This window comes from Protomyctophum parallelum, assembly GCF_964188405.1.
Source record: "Protomyctophum parallelum genome assembly, chromosome: 15".
Lineage (NCBI taxonomy): Eukaryota > Metazoa > Chordata > Actinopteri > Myctophiformes > Myctophidae > Protomyctophum > Protomyctophum parallelum.
The window spans coordinates 17833141-17839180 of record NC_139710.1 but is presented as its reverse complement, the minus strand read 5'-3'; positions in this window follow the sequence as shown (position 1 = coordinate 17839180).

Below are 6040 nucleotides of genomic sequence, written 5' to 3'. Positions count from 1 at the left end.
CTAGCCAATCATGAAAATATCGCTACTACATGGCTACTAGAGATTTTTATCAGCTCTGCAAGCTGATTAAAAAAAAAGGAGAATTAGAGCCCTTGAGACCCCAAGTCAACCTATTTTTATGTATTTTTAAAAATTTAAAAATACATTGAAAGAATCATTTTGGTCTACTTTTAAATTCAGATTACATTATGGGTCACGGCCACCAATTTTTCTCCTGTCCTCATCAAAAGACTGTGGTGGTAACCACTAACCACGATTAAAAATATATATTTATTTAAAATAAAATCTTATCAGTTGATCAAATTAACAACAACCTTTCTATAAATGGCTACAGTGGCGGTTACAGTCAAAATGTTCATATGCATATACAGCTTTTCTTCTTTTTTTAACCCAGAAGTATTTGGTCACATCGGTCCTGTTTTAAAGTGAAATTAATTGTTCACTCAGTCACACAACACTTTGAAGTATCAAGATAGCTTATAAAATGATTGCATTGTTACATACTGTATAATAAAACCGCACAGTATAATATATTTAACTAAATGTACCATTATTGTACCATATTCCATTTGTTTTGACAGCTCAAGATTGACATGGTAAATTCTGAATAAGTAAAAGGTGTTATTGTCCTGAAAACAATACACTCATAATTTAAATACAGCAGTAAACATTTCTAGTAATTATTATACCTTTATACTTTGTTGTCTCATTCCAAATTATTGTTATCTCTCAGAGGATATTGCAGGACGTAAAACGTGTTTAACATTAGCTAGTAAAGAATGAGCTACAAATGGAATGTGCAAAATTGTGGAAAATATATTTTGACATTCTTAAAATTAGCATGAAAAGTACACATATACAGTATACACTTTAAGATCAATATTCCTGCTGTAACACTGTATAGAATTATTCCAAGTGTATTCAGTGTTTCAATGTACATAACAATAGAGTAATACGGTATATGTCAACTGTTACCTGAGAAAGGTAAGTCTACCTCAAAATATATCTTTGCTGTTGAGAGTGAATACGGTTAGAAAAGTTGCTTTCACAATTATGATCTACTTGCATCAAGTAATAATTAATGTGTTGGATTACATTAACAAACTATCCTCAGCACGGTACTTAAAGTGTGTTTTGAATTACGGTTTTGTATAAAATATGAAGTGAAATGAATGATATAGTCTGATTTGATCACTATTACTGTATCTAATATCTAGTCAGTATTTTAACTCAGGCCCGCCATTAGCGTGAATTTGCGTCATTGGCGTTAGTCTGGCCCAACGCCATTGGCGTAGATTCACGGCGCAATGGTCTTTTTTAGTGCTTTTGATCGAGATGCTACTCACATTAGCATTGGGTTGCTAGCTGATGATGTCAACAACAATGGAGTGCACCATCTTGAATTTCGGATCCGTTTCTTTCAAACGCCTTTATCTCCAATTAGCGTCACGTCACGGCTTAAATAGTCAATACAGACATGAGTCCCTTTCCTGGCAGCGTCCTCAGTGGTCTAGCGGTCTAGACGCCCGACTTCTTAATACAACTTTATAGAACTTCACGGGTTCAAACCCCTTTGATGTTTTTCTCAATCATTGATTCACAATATACCAGAATGCACGTTTAATCATAATACATAAAGCAGACAGCCCTGTGATTAAACCTTCAGCATTACATTACACTGCAACCCCACTGTGGCTAATACCTTTTTATTCACAATGCCAAGTTATTGTACTCCTAATAATATATCATGGTGTAGTCTAGCTCTGGTTTGATTGATTGATTTAAATATTTTATTAATAGTTTGTAGAATTACAGTACATTTCAAGCACAAACTCAATACAAAGACTGTTAACTGTGAGTGGACGACCCAATTAAGCATTACACTTGTTTTAGAGGGTCCACATTGTTCAATTCATCAAAAGTCCACATTGTTCAATTCATCAAAAAACAACATTATTACAAACCTACATTATGTGGGATCCTTTAGCTTACAAACGGAGTGACATTTCTGGCCACAACGTGGGTGTCGCTGGGCTGTGGCGCTGCCAACTGACTTTTGTGTTTCCCTCTGCTTCATGATCACCTTTTAGTTCCTTTATTACAGCGAATCAAAGGTGTGTGAAATACTTCTGTAATTAATGACTTGCTGACTATCTCGCGATTTTAGCCTGGATTTAGTGTTCACGCCACATAGGCTATACATTGAAGACCACATAGGCTATAGCCTACATGAAGACCCGACTCCAGCAGCAGAACTGACAGGTAGGCTACAGTACCAAAAAAAAGCCCTATCTTGACCACAGAAACGCCCCTAAAAGACACGGTATCCTACCGTCGGTATACGTGTAACATAGTGTGTATAAATTGGCAGATTTTATTTTTTATTTTGCACGTCACTTTCTGACTTTCCAAAGGAAACGTTTTAATGCCTTATTGCTGTGTTGTTGGTGATTTGTGGATTCGTTTTAGATCAATCAGGGATCTGTTAATAACTTAATACTGTACTGCAGTCTGCAGTTGTTCCCAAATCCACATTTGTTGAGCCCCCATTAGACCCCCATTAGACACTACTTGATATGTATCAAACAAATTTGGCTAATAATAAATTAATTAACATAATTTCAAACATTAAACCATTTAAACTTCTTCACCTGAACTGACCAGCTCGGTGAAATAACTCAGTACTCAAAACATGTTAATTTATATCAATTTTATTTATAACTGCCAATGTCATGTAAATGTACAACGCACAAAATGTATGTCACCATAACCAAACATGTATTTCTACTTGATAAACCTTATTTATTGGAAGACGGAGCACTTGCAGCATGTATAGATTTTGAGTCTATAATTTTGTTCTAAATACCTGCAAATTGACAAATTGTACATAACTCCTGTACTGGACGCTTTATCGTATAAAGTAAAGAAAATAAAGAACCAGACCACGTGATTAGACAAAAAGTCTCTGCAAAAAAAAAAAACAGTTTCTTACCCAAACTTACAAGTGAAACTTCAGTAGTATTGAACCCATTCTGACCTGAGATCAGATTCATACGAGGTTTCCACATGGACACACACTGGTCTGATTAACCCATTCTGACCTGAGATCAGATTCATACGAGGTTTCCACATGGACACACACTGGTCTGATTAACACGGTTCTGAATGTGAAAATCTGACATAACATTTCTATGTTCCGCATCTAGAGCCATACTGTAAAATAGATTCCAGCCTCACAAGAACTATGCATACATTTCACCTGGGCTGGTGGTGATTCACATTAAATGCCGGCAAAGCCATCCATCCTTTAATCACTTGAAACATGTGAAATTATCCTTTACAAATGTTCAAAAACAGCCTCACAATGCTGTGTGAGTTTGTAGATCAGCCATTTTTACAATTGAACATTGTTGTGCGACTAAGTGTATATATTATGTAGGACTTAAGAGGTTAATTACAAAATGATGTAACAATAACTGAACGACTTCTACAAACATCTGTCAAAGGCATCACAAATTTAAAAAATTTGCAGAGTGTGGTTGCCGCAGTGGCTTACATATGCCCCTCCCACTAGTATTGCCAGCCAATTACAATTTCAAGTCACGCCTTAGATCATGCGTAAGTAATTCGGAGGGGATTTAACCCCCGAAATTCATGTTTTTGCGACAAACGGTTACATTTCTCGCATTTGCGGCGCCCCCTATGGATGAAAATGGAATTGCTTTTAGAACTTGGTTGATTGAACCACCCCGGACATGTGATTGAAATGTGGGATGGATTGGACATTCCGTTCGTGATTTATGGCATTTTTTGTGATATAGGCCCCTCCTACTAACTTCGGAAGACGATTACGGCCGAACGATACGCACTTTCAAAATTCTGCAGTTTTAATTGGATGGGTCCAGAGATCACGTGTGCCGATTTCTGTGAGATTTGGACAAAATCTGTAGGAGGAAAAGCAAAAAGTGTGTTTTGGACAAAATTCAAAATGGCGGAAAATCTATCATGGCGGAAATGGGCGTGGCCTATATGGGGAGATGCGTCATGACCCAAGGAATCCAGGGAAAAATATTTTTTATTTTACGACCTATGGTTCAAGAGTTATAAGCCAAAAGGTAAAGTGGGCTGTTATAGCGCCACCATGAGGCCGACCGATAAAATTTTAAGGTTAAATAATTTTAGGGATAATGTTAAATTATCCCTAAAAGTTTTGTAACTATAGTGATTACAGTCTCCGAGGAACAAATACTTGAATGTGAATTTTTGCCTTTTCCCATTCATGTCAATGGGGAAATTTAATTCACTAATAAATTCATATCAATTAAACTATACAACATTTCTCTTAACAAAATACAAGCAAGTGCGTACAGCGTACAGTGTGGGAGGTATAAAGCGTCAAAATAAAGACTACTCCAGTGAAATAATAAAGTGTCACAGTTACAAGAGTCTGGTTGCCCATTCGGGCAACCACACTAAAAAGACAAAAAACAATTAAGTCAAAATAAATGGACATCACCCCTCCACATTCTGTTGTTGACAATAGTGATTATATCATCTGTAATGTATTACAAATTGTTAATGCATAATATACAAATAAAAGTAGTCCCATACTAAATGTAATTTTCCTTTGACATTGTTCTTCCTGGCAATTGAGTATTCAAAAGGTGCAGTTTCAGTCATAAGTTGGGTCTGTGTGTGCATTTTGAGATAGAACTACAGACACTAGATTTCATGCTTATTTATACTTCATACTTTACACTTCATAGGCCTACTTTCACCTAGAAACTTCGTTCGAAATATTTAACTTTATTCATACATTTTTAATCCCATGGTGAAAATCATCCAACCTACCTAGCTTTGGCATACTTTTTGTAGAAACCTTTAAGACTTTTGAATATGTCACACATTTTCACAACAAAATCACAGTTCAACTATGCTTCTATGCAGTATGCACAGCTTTGTGTGTTTGTATGTATGAGCACGGAATGTGCTCAGCTGATTGGCTGAGCACAGAATGTGATGTATGATAATGTATGTTGATGTGAATAGGTCAAATGCAGTGCGTGATTAGGCACACCTAAAAGTGTTCTCAAAATAACTTGTGCTCACGGCCAAAGTATTCACCTTTAAGAAGGCAGGGATCCCCCAGAATTTATAAACCGAGACTAAAATCTAATTCCGTTTCCCTAATGAGTCTGACCGTGATATGATTGTGTATTCTATTCCAAAAATCACTGATTTTCCGGCATGCCCAAAAAGCATGCAGGTTACCCTCTTCCATCTGACACTTCCAACAATATGGGTTTTTCCTTCACACCCAAATCCTATTCCAAAACTGTTTTTTTTTAAAGATTTGTTTTTTCTGCCTTTATTGATAGTTTCAAGTGAAGCTTGACATAGGAAAGAGGAGGGGAGAGACATGCAGCAAGGGTCGTCATGTGCGGGACTTGAACACGCAACACGCTGTCAGGCCAGAGCCTATATGTGGCATGCACCTGGACCACTAGGCCACCGGACACCCATTCCAAAACTGTTTTAAGGGCAGACACCATCTTTGGGTCGATTCATACTCCTATTTTAGCGCTGTTTCGGCGCTGTAGTGCCGAAATGATTTCGGCTCGTCAGAAATTTTCAGTAGCACCGAAGAGCCGACTTTAGGACGGTACCCGCCCCCCCAAACCTCAAATGACGTCAAATTGTAGGCTCTACAGCGCCGAACCGACTTTTATTCGGCTCTAAAATAGGAGTATGAATCGGCCCTTTGTCCCCTCACTGTCAGAAAGCATAGAGTAATATATAGAAGTCTCATCATGTCCATTATTTTCAAAATAAGAGCTGTACAGGGACAAATGCTGGCGTGAATTATATCATAATTTATAAAAAAAAAATGCTAGCGCTAAAAGTGTTAAGAAAAGCAGTCTGTAGCAACGGCACACAACAGGTAGTCTAAATAAATATGCCCTCTCTTTGTTTTATTTGACTTGCATATTGTACATCACATAAATTGGCCGTATACAATTATGGTTCTAAATACGTGCTT